The 14,683-nt window shown below is 41.0% G+C and overlaps 1 long non-coding RNA gene across 1 annotated transcript; it reads right to left on the bottom strand.

Moving 5' to 3' along the window:
• Nucleotides 1–204: 204 nt before the first annotated feature.
• On the bottom strand, nucleotides 205–5,784 carry LOC143508789 (uncharacterized). The gene is made up of 5 exons (XR_013129468.1): nucleotides 5,592–5,784; nucleotides 3,153–3,251; nucleotides 1,530–1,714; nucleotides 1,085–1,233; nucleotides 205–945 (listed from the first exon to the last, which is right to left on the bottom strand). It is a non-coding gene; the product is annotated as an uncharacterized LOC143508789 (long non-coding RNA).
• Nucleotides 5,785–14,683: the final 8,899 nt, after the last annotated feature.

Here is a 14,683-nt window from a genome sequence, read left to right as displayed (position 1 = left end):
AACAAAGTTTAAGTCGTGCATCACACCATGGAGACCATGACAATTTGCATTACCTTCCTGAGCTCATACCACAACTTGTCAGAATTGGCTCCTACCTGCCTCTGTGGACCGGTGTATGTGGAGGCCGAATTCAAAAATGTAAAACGTGGCCTCTTCAGGAACGAAAACCTACCTACACATGTGGATCGTTTTGTGGGCAGACACCTAAATTACATTGAAGGGGAGATGCGGCTTTCCTCAGCCAAACACAACAAGCCAGACAGGGATGATATTGGTTGCGACAAAGGCCTGGCAGTGGACACACCCAATCAGCCAACACTGGAAAACTGGAGGGGCCTGGCAGTACCCCCAAAAAAGAGGCAAACCTCCTATCTTATCCCACAGCCAGAGTGGCTACACACAGCTCCAAAGCAAACCAAAATTCAAATGGGACTTATGGAAATATGTGCAAGTCCATTAAGATTGGAAAAGCAACAGTAAGCCTGGCCAACACCTGCGCATTTGACTCTTTCTGCCAATGTTCATGCTGCACTTTCTGCGACAGTGAAAACTTCAACAAGCACCTAACCACCACTGACAAGAGAAACACCCAGATATTTCAGCTGGTCACAACCATTGTGACAGATGGGGTACATTCTGAAGCCTACCGGTAGAGGGCAAGAATTTTGCACAACATCTTTGAACACAACACATTAAGATCTGGAACACTGAAGATCAACGCAGCATGCAACATTGCCCAGGTCATAACAAAAGCAATGGATCATTCTCCAAGTTTCATTACAAAGGCACAGTGTGGGAACCCAGAATGCTCAAGAGCAATGGCCAGCTTCAGAGCATGTCTCCTTGCACCCTTAAACATAGGGCACATAGAAAGAGAGGGCATCAAGGGTCTTCAAGCAGCTCTTGAGGATGGAGTGCAGTTGCAGTATTCAATTTGCCAGCGACCTGCAAAAGCAGCACAATCAATTACTGACGAGGCCTGCAATGGTGTGGTCACCCACAGCCACACTGCTCGGACAGCACTGTCCATTGAAGTTGCTGCAGAGAAGGATTATGTGCTGCAAGTCTTCCCCATCAACCTCACCTGCAATGAGCCCTTCATTCTAAGGGGTGTTGTAGCATTCCGTCTGGGGCCTTACTGGGCAGCCCTCGGGTATAACGTCGCCTACTGCCGGAGGCCTTTCTCAGGGTGGCAATGCTTTGACGACCTCTCCAAGGGGGTTTCCACTGTGCCTGACAAGCATACAATTACATCATGTGTTTTTTACACGAAAGAGTAGGTTGGGAAAACAAGCAGCAGATTAGTTAAATTACATTACACTACACTTAGCTGACATTTTTTTTTATTCAAAGCCACTGAGTTATTTAGAAAAGTACATAAAGAAAACCCTAAAGAAAAGTACATGTTCCATCAAATAACAAGACTTTCTACAGTAAAAATGGATTTAAGAAAAAAAATGTTGTATGACTTGTGTTTTTACTTATTAATGTTTTTGAGTGCCAATCAAATAAGATGCATTATTTCCTACCTCTGATTCATGTATTCAGAAAATGATTAGCACTTTGCAGAAGTGCAGATTCCTAAAGCATGGTCATTGGAGCTGCTCTGGTAATTCAGCAATGAAGCAAGAGGACAGTTCCTGATCTTCTCCACTGCCCACAACACCTCTGAAGATTTCTGGACAGAGGCCTTCTAGACAAGGATGTGGTTGATCTGCATAAGGGAACATTAAGATCCTCATACATCTCTCAACAGAAGCTTTGATGTCATCCAGAAATTCTGCCTTCTCTGTTACCCCTCACCTCCTGTCCCTTCTGTAGTCCAACATCATCCAGCCCATTCTATTGTATAGCTATAGTTAAACACGTGAGAGGTGCGCTGTTAAGCAAAACGTTCGTTTTAACAGCACAAATGAGCACAAACGTAGCACAAACGAACGAGACTAGTTTGGAGTGATTTGGACGTGGAGGGGGGGCTGGTGACGTCACGCGTATGAAAAAGATCCAGTTATAGCCTAATTTAAAAACCATAAAAGCACAAACGTTAATTTTCACAGCACAAACGAGCACAAATGTAGCACAAACTAACAAGACCAGTTTGGAGTGATTTGGACGTGGAGGGGGGGGCTGGTGACGTCACGCGTATGAAAAAGAATCGGTTATATTTAAAAAACCATAAAAGCACAAACATTAATTTCAACAGCACAAACGAGCACAAACGTAGCACAAACGAACGAGACCAGTTTGGAGTGATTTGAACGTGGAGGGGGGGCTGGTGATGTCACGCGTGTGAAAATAAAACAACTGTAACTTTACAAAGCAAGTGATTGAAGCGTTCATTTTAACAGCACAAACGTAGCACAAACGAATGAGACTACTTTGGAGAAATTTGGACGTGGAGGGGGGGCTGTGTGACGTCACTGGTAAGAAAATGCATTTTTAAATTACTCAAAAGTCTTAATAGCACAAACGAAAATATTTACAGCACAAACAGGCACAAACCCAGCACAAACGAACTGCAGTGTTATTTCAGCACTTTGGGTAGGAGGGGGGGCCAGCTTCACGCAGGTCTTTTGGGCGTGTGTTTACTATTGTCTGCGTCTAATCGTCTGCTTCTGTGGATCTCCGTGGGTGCGGTTACGTCTTGTGCTAATCCATCTCACCTGTGGCTCGTCTCATCATCACTTGGGGTTTATGTGGTTTGTCTATTTAAAGTGCGTTAATGCGGTGTCCTGTGCTCGTCGTTGTCTAAATGTAACTGACTCGGGTGCCTCTTGTGGAGGTAGAAGGCGTGGCATCCGAGCCAGGCCTGACAGAAGAGGCTTGTCTCGGACGCCGGTCAGTGCCTGAGGAAGACCACCTGGCTTTGTTTAGAGGTCACTTGACTGACTATTGAGAATCGCCAGAGCCTGGACTCTCTAACAGCTCCATGAGTTCCACAGCCCAGCGTGCCAATCTCTGAGACATTTGTGTCAAATTTACCCAGTAGAATTTTGCAGCTCGTTGAGTGTATGCAATCTGTGTCTTTACCTATGTTTTCTGCACTAGTCCCCGATTTTATTTACATTCTGGTGTTGTTGTGTCTTGTCCCTTATCTGTTTCTATGTTTACTCCTGTATCTGGTTTCCAGACTCGTGCCTTTGCCACCATACCTGTCCCCAGTGTTGTTACCAGTCTGGTCCCTTTACACCAGGGGTGTCAAACATACGGCCCTCGTGCTGGAACCGTCCCGCTAGGGGGTTCAGTCCGGCCTGCGGAATAAACCTGCATTATTAAAGAAGAATAAACTCCATTTTATTTAAATAAATATATAATTTATATATAAATATATTTATATATAAATTTCCTATATTGTCCGCTAGGGACAGTTCTACCACTTTGCCCGCTTTACCTGCTATCCTAAATTGACAGCACTGGCTGCAAAAATGTTGTCCATGTTTGGAACTACCTACCTTTGTGAACAGGGGCCTCATGTACGAACGGTGCATATGCACAAAAACATTGCGTACGCAATGTTCCACGCAAACAGTCAGATGTACTAAATGTGATTTGAACGTGAGAAAGTGTGTACACCCACGACAGGCGTACGCATGTTTCTAATGTGTTTTCGTCAATTAGCGACACTTAGAGTTGATGCATTACAACTGTGGGCCGACGAGCACACAGTTCGCATAAAACCAGTGAGAGTGAAGGTCGCGCTCTGTGTGAGTGTTTGTTGTTCTAGAGAGCGTGGGTGAGCTAAATCTGTTGTAATTATCTTAATAGTTTTATTTACTTTACTTTTTTATTATATTGTTTACTTTACTTTTTTACATTTTATGTTTTTACTTTAATTTCTTCTAACATTTCCTTTTTGTCTTCTCCTTTTTATGTTTCTTTTATTTATACTGTAAAGCACTTTGAGTTCCATGTATGTATGAAAGGTGCTATACAAATAAAGATTATTATTATTATTATTATTATTATTATTATTATTATTATTATTAATAAGATATCCTTCACGCACACATTGTAGTAAGCCCTTATTAGGTAAAATAAAGTAAATTAATCAGACAATTAAATAGTAAATTAATCAGACAATGTCATTGCCTTACTGAAATAATCATTCAATGTGTTTCAACTTAGAAACTCAGCCTAGACTATATAAACATGCATTAAATGTTGCGCTGGAGTTCTTGAGAGATGGCAGCGTTGGCATTACTGGAGGATATTGCTAATGGCCGAATTCGCCAAGAGCACGTTTTCCATGACCATTATGATTTTTTGGCCCATGATGAGGACTGGCTTATAAGCAGTGTTGGGAACGTTACTTTAAAAAAGTAATTAGTTATAGTTACTCACTACTTGTTCAAAAAAGTAACTGAGTTAGTAACTGAACTACTCTATAATAAAAGTAACTCGTTACCAGGGAAAGTAACTATTTGCGTTACAGTTTAAAAAAAGGTTATATGCCAATTAATTAAGTTTTTTTTTTTAAGCAGTTTTCACAGTCAGTTGAAATGAGTAGATCAGAAAATTATTTAACTTTTGAAATTTATTGCACATCCACAGACCAGTGCAGGATAAAATCCTTTAAAATCCCAAATCTTTGGGGGAAAAAAAGCAAAAGTAAACAGTTACACTATATAAAGTGCATTTACATCTATGAAATTAAATTAAATTCTCTCAACCTGAGACAACTGGTTTGTTTACAACAGAAGTAAATTTAACAATAAAACCTCTATTCTTAATTAAATAAATCAAATTCCCAGTCTGTTAGACATTCAGGAACTTCAAGTATTTTCTTAAATAATGTTTATATCGCCTTGAAAGTTCTAGTTTTCTTCGACTTGCACCTGACGCCATTTCGGCCTCTTCTCCATTTGTGTCGTGTCACTCGCGTGCTTCGGCGCGCGTGTAAAAACACTGGCTCTGATTGGCTATCATAACGCTGCCTTAGCCAATCGCTTACTGACTTGTTAAGTTAAACAGGTGTTACACCGAGAACTGTGACCTATCGGGATCTGTTACTCCTCACTAGCCTGGGCAGCGGTCTGCTCGCATTACTGTTAGTATATCAATATATAGTAACGCACCGCTTTTAATGACCAGTAACGTCAATGGCGTTGTAACGACAGGAAAAGTAACTAATTATATTATCCCGTTACTGACAAAATGACTGCTTATAAGCCGTTTCAGATTTCCAAGATCTGTCCTCTTGTGCTGAGTTGGTCCAGTTTTGAAGAGAGAAACGGCGAGGAGTCGCGCATTGCCAGCGACAACGCTCGGCTTCCTGGTAACTGGCTCGTTTCAAAGAGAACTGGCAGACCGGTTGGGGATATCCCAGTCATCTTTGAGCCGGGCCATGCCAGCTGTTTTGGATGGGATCATCTGCATGTCAGCTTGTTATATAAAGTTTCCATATGATGCGGTTGACCATGCAAACATTAAAGCACAATTTGCAGCAATAGCCGGTTTCCCTAATATAATCGGAGTGATCGACTGCACACACATTTCTACAAAGGCACCATCTGAGGAGGAATTTGCTTATGTGAATAGAAAGCGCTTTAATTACAAAAACGTGCAAATAGTCTGTGATGCAAAAATGTTACCTTACTGGGGCAGTCATGGCCTGGTGGTAGGGAACTGGTCTAGCTCTCAATAGGAGTCTCATCGCGAAAGCCAGTTGAAACCGAAAGCGACTGCGCTTTCTTCTGTGTGTGACGAGACTTCCTTGTTCCCGCAGCGCCAGGGGAATTCCTGTCTCTGGCTCGTTCGTGCTGTAACACACGAGAGTTAAACTGCACGGGGGTAGCCAACAACTCGTTACAGCGACTGAACTCAACAGTCTCGCTCCCTCGCTGTGTCCTTGTATGATCGATTATTATGTAACGAACTGCATGACACAGAACATGGAGGTGGACTCAAACGCTGAGGAGAGCGAGATTTATTATTGGGAATTTCATAGGCAGAGTCGTAATAGCAAGCAGGGGTCATATCAGGCAAGCAGTCCGAACATGAGATGTACACAGGCAGTCATGGCCTGGTGGTAGGGAACTGGTCTTGTGACCGGAGGGTCGTGGGTTCAATTCCCAAACCTGAGGCCATGACTGAGGTGCCCTTGAGCAAGTCACCTAATCCCAACTGCTCCCCGGGCGCCGGGCTAGGGCTGCCCACCGCTCTGGGCACGTGTGATCCACAGCCCCCTAGTAATCACTAGTGTGTGTGTGTGTGTATTCTCACTGCACAGATGGGTTAAATAAAAGCATTTGACATTTCCAGCTTAGAATAATTATTTTAAAACATGGGTAATTGTTACATTACTTGGGAAACAGCGGCTACGTGCTCAAGACATGGCTGATGACCCTTTGTAATCCACAGACTCAGACTCACCGGGAGCGAAGATACAATTCTCTCCATTCTCGCAGCCAGTCAGTTGTGGAGAGAGCGATTGGGCAGCTGAAAAGCCGGTGGCACTGGCTGGACAGGACCGGGGGTATGCTCCTGTATTGGCCAAAGAAGGTGTGTCGTATTGTGAGGGCATGTGGGGTCCTGCGCAGCCTAACCCAGGTGCCATACAAGCAATGCAACAAATCATAGCTACAATATAAAAAGGTAAGGGACAGCATTCAAATTGGCACAACGTGCCAAACAAACACTTTTTCTGCAACTCTACCTCATTCAGGAGCGTCTCCACTTTCACATTCAGTGAAGTTCCTCTTCTTTCCCCGTTTAGACATGGTTTGTGATAGATCAGAGAGGAAACTTCTCCGGTGCAGGGCAAATTTAAATGCATTTGCATATTTATCCATGATGCCTGATATTGATGCACTTGTGCAGGCTAAACGATGCTAAGTTTCAGGGGCAAATACTGAGCAAGACTAAATGCTGCTTTCAACATTGCACTATAAAAATAAACAGCTGTGAATATTTGCTGTTGTAATTGTTGTGAAAGCAGGGCTTATTTTGAGCCGGATCCTTCGACAATTTCCGTTCGTTCGCCCCCCCCGTCAACAATTTACGTTCGTCACACCCCGTCGCTTTTTGCGTTCTGGCAATGTTTGATTTACAAATTAAGCCCTGTGTGAAAGTCAGTGCTAGTCAGTAACAGATTTACAACAGTTTTGTTGAGTAAAATATCATTTCTTATGCATGCCATGTTATGTATGTGAGGGTCTTATTTTATCAGGGAAACATTTTATGCATTAACAAGGAAGGGGACAAATTTACTTTATCAAATGTCTGTTTAAAACACATTTAAAGTATGTAGAGTCAGTTAATGTGTTCAGAATTGCTTCCCAGATGTGGAAAATGTCACAGTGATCAGTTTTTATGCATATTTAAGTGCAGTAAAAGTGTTGAAATTGCATACTTTTTCTTTCTATATTTAGTAAAAGGACAATTAATTTCACATAAAGATTTTTATCATCCGATTAAGTTGTATGCAGACCCCAGACCAAAATGAGTTTGACACCCCTGCTTTACACTATTCTGTCATAATTAATGTTCGAACCACTTATCAGTACAAGAATCAGGCATCAGAATCCATATACACGTTAGTAAAACTTATCATAGGTATTATGTGTTAAGTGTCAAGACTGTCTATTAATATTTATAAGTTAGTAAGTAAAGTAAAATTCATTTATATAGCACTTCTCACAGGCACAAGCCACAAAGTGCTTTACAACGGAAAATAAAATAAAATAACAAAAAATAAAAACACACACTATAAAACAGATGTAGGAGCCATTTCTTATCTGCACGTATAGGTAGGTTTTTAGTGTAATTTTTGATTTACTCACTTGGGGGAGCACTTTAGGTCACAGGTATAAAGGCAGGTGCCTGTGATGAGTAATTAGGACGGTTTGGACTGGGTTCTTACCGTAGCGTGGGGAACCAGCCAAGACAGCACATTTTTAATGCACTCAACAGCACTGAGGTGAACTAGTTTTTGTATTAACCATATTTTTTGTTGCAGTAAAGAAGGAACAACCTCGAAGGATATTTTTGGCTGGAACTTCACCTTTCTTTTATGGCTTTGAGTTTGAGAACACCTTCAGTCCAAGCCGAGGCTTACAGGGTAGCCCCCACAACAGAAATAAAATACAGTGCACAAGGTCAATGGCTGCAACCTCCACCACTAACTAAACGCCTGCATAAAAAGGAAAGTCTTTAGCTGTTTTTTAAAAGTATCCACAGAGTCAGCTGATCTTAAATGTGGAGGAAGTGTGTTCCACAGTTTTGGAGCAACCACCTTAAACGCTCGGTCTCCACGAGTCTTTAGACATGAGCGTGGCACAGACAGTAAACTCAGGTTGTTTGACCTGAGTGATCGCGATGAAGTGTAGGGGTGGAGCAGGTCAGCGACATACACAGGAGCTGTGTTGTGTAGTGCTCTGTATGTTAAAGTTAAAATCTTGAACTGGATCCTGAATTCTACAGGAAGCCAGTGTAAGGATTTTAAAATGGGTGTTATGCGAGACTGTCTGCTTGACTTGGTCAGTAACCTCGCTGCAGCGTTTTGAATTATCTGTAAACGTCCACGAGCTGATAAACTGAGAGATGAAAACAAGGCATTACAGTAGTCTATGCGAGATGAAATAAACGCATGGATCAGCATCTTTAGATCTGCTGTTGAAACCATAGATCTCAGTTTACTGATATTTCTCAAGTGGAAGAAACAGGATCTTGACAGCTGTTTAACATGAGAATCAAATGCTAAAGACTGATCAAAAATAACTCCCAGATGTCGGAGGCTAGAGTGGACAGCAGAGGAAAGAAGCCCAAGATTTTGCTTAATCGTTTGACTAAGCCTTTCGGGAGCAATGATCAATACCTCAGTCTTGTTGTCATTTAGCTGTAGGAAGTTATTTGAGGTCCATTCTCTGATTGATTGAAGACAATCTAATAGCCTAGACAAACTATGAACCTCACTTGGTTTAAAAGAGAAATAAAGCTGAATATCATCAGCAAATAAATGATAGGAAATATTAAAACTATTTAAAATCTGCCCCAAAGGTAACATGTACAAAGAAAACAACAAAGGCCCTAAAACTGAACCCTGTGGAACCCCACAGGTTAATGGGGTTGCCTCAGACGTGTAATCTCCCATCGTAACTGAGAAACTTCTCCCAGTGAGATAAGAAATAAACCAATCAAGTGCTGTTCCAGATATGCCCACCCAGTCACGTAACCTATTTATCAGTATTTCATGATCAGTGGTATCAAACGCAGAACTGAGATCCAGCAGCACCAACACAGAGCAGTCATCGACATTAAAAGATCATTTGAGACCCTCAGGAGAGCAGTCTCTGTAGAATGCCTCTTCCGAAACCCAGATTGTAAAGAGTCGTAGCAATTGTGATTTTCTAAAACTGTAATCAGTTGGTTTGCCACCACCTTCTCTAAAATTTTGGATAAGAAAGGAAGCTTAGATATAGGCCTATAGTTCTTAAGCACAGCCGGGTCCAAATTTGATTTCTTTAAAAGAGGCTGAACAGTGGCGTGTTTAAAATAAGATGGAAAGCAACCTGTTAACAGTGAGGAATTTACAATGGCCAATATAGCAGGGCCAATGGTAGGTAAGACCTTCAACAATAATGAAGAGGGTATCACATCCACAGAGCTACTTGATGGTTTTAGCCTCACAATTACATCCAGCTAGGCCTGTGTTGAAAAAATAGATTTTCCGATTCAGAATCGATTCGCATATGATGATCTGATAATCGATTCGTACGTCCAAAGATCCATTTTTTTGTGAACTTTTACCCCCGCCTCGTCACTGAATTCACGCAGGCGTGCTCAGTTTAACTAACTGTAAAACAACATGTCGTCAGACAGTGCCGGTAACGGCGATAGTCAAATCGGAAAAAGCAGAAGGACAGTTTATCCAGTGTCAGTGACTATTTACAGTTAGTCCATGTCACTGACAGTTTACCCAGTGTTTTTACAGTTTAAAAAAGTTTAAAATGTTCTTGTAACGTTGGGCGCAAGGCGATGGACGAGACAGAATCCTTTGCACTTTCCAAATCGTTACGTTTATTACATTTACCGAAGCGCAGACAGCGCACATAAAACACATTTACATAGAACATGTGTGACTCAAACAACGACGAGCACAGGACGCTGCGTGAGCGCACATTAAATAGACAAACCACACAAACCCCACGTGATGACGAGACGAGTAGACGCAGACAACGTTAACACACGCCCAAAAGGGAAGGGTCGGGGACCATAACGTGACAGTTCTGTTCTTATATTCACACTTTAAAGAAAAATACACGTTTACATTTTATACTTTCAGTTTATTAAGTGTGAGCACTTTTAAAATAAAAATGCATTTGGTAGCGACAGCTTTTGGGTGAATTCTTAATTATTTCAATCATAATAATAATGCAGATAATGCTTAATCTTCAGAATCGGAATCGGATCGATTCTTGGAATTCGAATCGATACCCAGCCCTACATCCAGCAGATCATCTAAGCTGATAGGCTGAAAGGAATCCAAAACAGTAAGAGAAGGTGGGCGGCTAGAAGAGGAAACACCTGCCACTGGCTTAATGCTGGACCTAATGTCCATGACCTTCTCCACAAAAAATACATGAAACTTATTACAGTCATTGACTGAAAGACATGGCAGTGCTACAGGAGGAGGAGCTACAATATTGTTTATGGTATTAAATAAAATCTTTGGGTTTCTTTTGGAGAGTAAAATTTGATTCGCAAAAAAGGAGGACCTAGCATCCTTTACTAGATCATTAAAAGAGATCCGAAGCTCCTTTAGGTACAGACGATGTACTTCCAAACCCGTAGCTTTCCAAAGTCTCTCAGATCTACGACACTTCTGTCTTAAAGAACGAACTTCATCAGTCATCCATGGAGTTTTGTTAATGATAGGCCTAGACCTAGTCTTTAGAGGAGCTAAGTTAGATCAACCCAAAGTTAACTTTTAACCTGGAAAGATAGCTATGTTCATCGTGCTCCCATCTTCTGAAGACTGTGTACCGTCAATCACAAAACCATCAACCAATAGCATTCACTGAAAGAATCTCCCATGAGCCCACCTCCAAAGTTCCAAAATGCCCTTTGTCAAAACTCGCGCAGAGCCAAAGTAAATGTGCTTGTTGCGCGAGCACCATCATGTCTGTGCTCGCGCCTGTCACATTTTACGCTCGCGAGTTGAATATTTACGCTCGCGAGATAAATAATTACGCTCGCGAAATGCGTTTTAGCGCCCCTAGTTTTGGCACGGAAATGACGTCATAGAGGTTCGGAAAGATTTTTTTTTTTTTATTGAACAAAAAGTGAACATACATAGATGCAATTTACAAACAATAAGGCGCAAAGACATTACAATTCCACCAAGAAAGAAAGATGGATAGGTGCACACAGAGGAGAAAAAAAAAAGAAGGGAAAACAGGGGTTAAATTATTCTAAATTATAATCTTCTATTAAAGAACAGAAAAGGCGGGCATAACGACCATGCAGCAAACAAACAGTTTTGCAGTGGAGACTGAAGTAATTGTGGAAATGACAAAAGTGAGGCTTGACTTTTTATGTATGAAGAATTGTCCCAGGATGATGATATTATTAACAAGAAAATCATCCTTATAGTTGTCTATGCACATTCCATAAATTATGTCATTACCTGAAAACCGTTTGAGAGAAAGTATTTTAAAAGATAACCAATTAAAAATATCAGACCACAGTGTTTGAACAAACGAGCAGTGAAAAAATAATTGCTCAGTTGATTCGGTGCCATCACAAAAAACACAATTGTTGGTTTCAATTCCAAACCGATGTTTAATAAAATCACTGGAGGGATAGATTCCATTTAAAGTTTTAAAGTGGACGTCTTTGGCTTTAGGAGCAATTGGATATTTGAGATATCTGGTATGCAACTTTTGGATAGATTGTATTGTGTAAATTTGAAGAATAGAGTTCCTATATGGCAGAGTGGGGTACAAGATGCTATCAAATGTGTGCCGGATTACCTTATTGGAAACTTTAGAGTCCTTAAAAGAACAGTTTGCAATCAATAATTGTGGTAAACTGGGGACAATGGGTGAATAAGTGAGAGCTCCAACAATTAGACATAAAACAGATTTAGGAATGGCATTCACAATGGACTTAAATATTTTTGGGTTTGACTTTAAATTATATTGCTGACATAGAGCATTGTAGGACAACAGACAGCCATTACTATCGACTAAGTGCAACACCGACCAGATACCCTTTTCCATCCAGTCCTCATTAAACAATGATTTGTTCTTAACTGTGATGTAGCGATTATTCCAGATTGGTGAATTATGTGGAGTGAAGTTATGACTGTATATAAGTTTCCAATATAACAGCACCTGCTGGTGAAAATTTGAAAGTTTCACAGGAAGACGTTGAACACTGAAGTCACAGCTTAGGAGAAAATCAATCCCTCCCATTGTTTTGAACAGACTTTGGGGAATGTGAAACCACAAGTTGTTAGAATTAAGGCATAATTTTAACCAATTTAATTTAAGAGTTCCGTTCATAAAATCAAAGTCTATAGTTTGTAGACCCCCATCCTCATAATCTTTAGTCATATCTGTTTTTTTGATGTAGTGTACCTTTTTCTTCCATATAAAGTCATAATTAATCTGATTGATTTTTTTAACAGCTTTGTTTGGAATGGCTAATGAGTATGATGGATAAATACATCTAGATATTGATTCCAATTTAACTAGAAAAGCTCTGCCAAACACACTAATGTCCCTCAACAACCACAAATTGAGTCTGGATTGACATCTCTCAGTCAGCTTCCATATATTCTGTCTTTCACTCTCATCAGGATCCTTAGATATCACTATACCCAAATATTTAACCGATTTCCTAACTGGGATATTATGTACTTCTTCAATCAATCAATCAATCAAATTTTATTTATATAGCGCTTTTTACAACAGTTGTTGTCACAAAGCAGCTTTACAAGTGCCGAGTCCTAGCCCCCAGTGAGCAAGCCAAGGGCGACAGTGGCAAGGAAAAACTCCCTAGTTTTTGCATGAGGAAGAAACCTTGAGAGGAACCAAGACTCAGGGGGGGAGCCCATCCTCCTCTGGCCGACACCGGTCACCATGACAACAACAACAATATAGACAGAATGTAGACAGAATGTAAAAGATGCAATAATGTCCATTTAGACCGAAAAAGATGTAATAATGTCCATCATGGTGTAGGCATCCGGTTAGGCAGGAGGTGGCCGGCCAGGATGGATCGCTTGTCTCTCCTCATCTCATTATACCTCAAGCAGGCGGGCAGCCATGTGGAGAAATGAAACAGGGAAAATTAGCTCTGTATGAGGACATATACAGGACAGGTAAAATTATAAACATTTCTGGAGTGTGGCAGCAACTCCGGCACTAAGTTAAATTATTACAGCCTAGCTAAAAAAAAGGCAGAACCAGAAGGTAACATAGGCTTGGGGGCATTCTGAGACAATGGCATCCGTCCACTGCACTGTCAACAAACTTGAGTGACCACGAGCAGTGACAGGATGACAGCACCAGCACCCCAGTCTACCATAAAACCCTTCGTCTATGAACCCCTGGATCTGTACCTTTATCTAAGGGGGATATTAATTATCAAATGCTAGACTAAATAAGTGGGTTTTCAACCTAGATTTAAAGATTGTGACTGTGTCAGAGTCCCGGACACATTTAGGAAGATTATTCCAAAGCTGGGGGGCCTTATAAGAAAAGGCTCTTCCCCCTGCTGTTACCTTGTTAATTTGTGGAACTAATAAGCACCCTGTGATCTTAGTTGACGTGGGGGTTCATAGTAGGAAATAAGTTCCTGGAGGTATTCAGGAGCAAGCCCGTGTAGTGCTTTATATGCTAATAATAGAATTTTAAAATCAATACGAAATTTAACTGGGAGCCAATGCAGGGCTGATAGGACTGGTCTAATATGCTGAAATTTTCTAGTTCTGGTCAGAACTCTAGCTGCGGCATTTTGAACTACTTGAAGTTTATTTAGATTCCTATTTGAACATCCTGACAGTAGTGAATTGCAGTAGTCTAGTCTAGAGCTAACAAAGGCGTGCACCAATTTTTCTGCATCATCCTGTGATAATGCATTTCTTAATTTGGCAATGTTGCGGAGATGTAGAAAAGCTATCCTAGTAGTATTATCTATATATTTATCAAATGATAGGTCGGAGTCGAGTATGACGCCTAGGTTTTTGGCTACTGTGCCAGGTGTAATGGGATAGTCTGCAAGATTAAGCATAAAATTTGGAATTTTCTGTCTTGCGGCCTTAGGGCCCACAAGGAGAACTTCTGTTTTGTCCTCATTTAATTGTAGGAAGTTTAGAGACATCCAGCATTTAATATCTCTTACACAGGCCTCAATATTTCCTAAACTGAGTTTGTCATTGGGTTTGGCTGATATGTAAAGTTGAGTGTCATCTGCATAGCAGTGAAAGTTGACACCATGTTTGTTTATAACTGTGCCCAATGGTAGCATATATAATGTAAATAATAGTGGTCCTAAGATGGAGCCTTGCGGGACCCCATATTTAACCATTGTATGTTTGGATGAAATATTATTGAGCTCTACAAACTGATAGCGATTTGTTAAGTAAGACTGAAACCATGAAAAGGCTGTGCCTGAGACTCCAACCCAGCGTTCTAACCTTTCTAGCAAGATCCTATGATCAATTGTGTCGAAAGCT

The sequence above is a fragment of the Brachyhypopomus gauderio genome, chromosome 2 (assembly GCF_052324685.1).
Source record: "Brachyhypopomus gauderio isolate BG-103 chromosome 2, BGAUD_0.2, whole genome shotgun sequence".
Taxonomy (NCBI): Eukaryota; Metazoa; Chordata; class Actinopteri; order Gymnotiformes; family Hypopomidae; genus Brachyhypopomus; species Brachyhypopomus gauderio.
The sequence above is the reverse complement of the archived record's forward strand: the minus strand, read 5'-3'. Positions and strand labels throughout refer to the sequence as shown.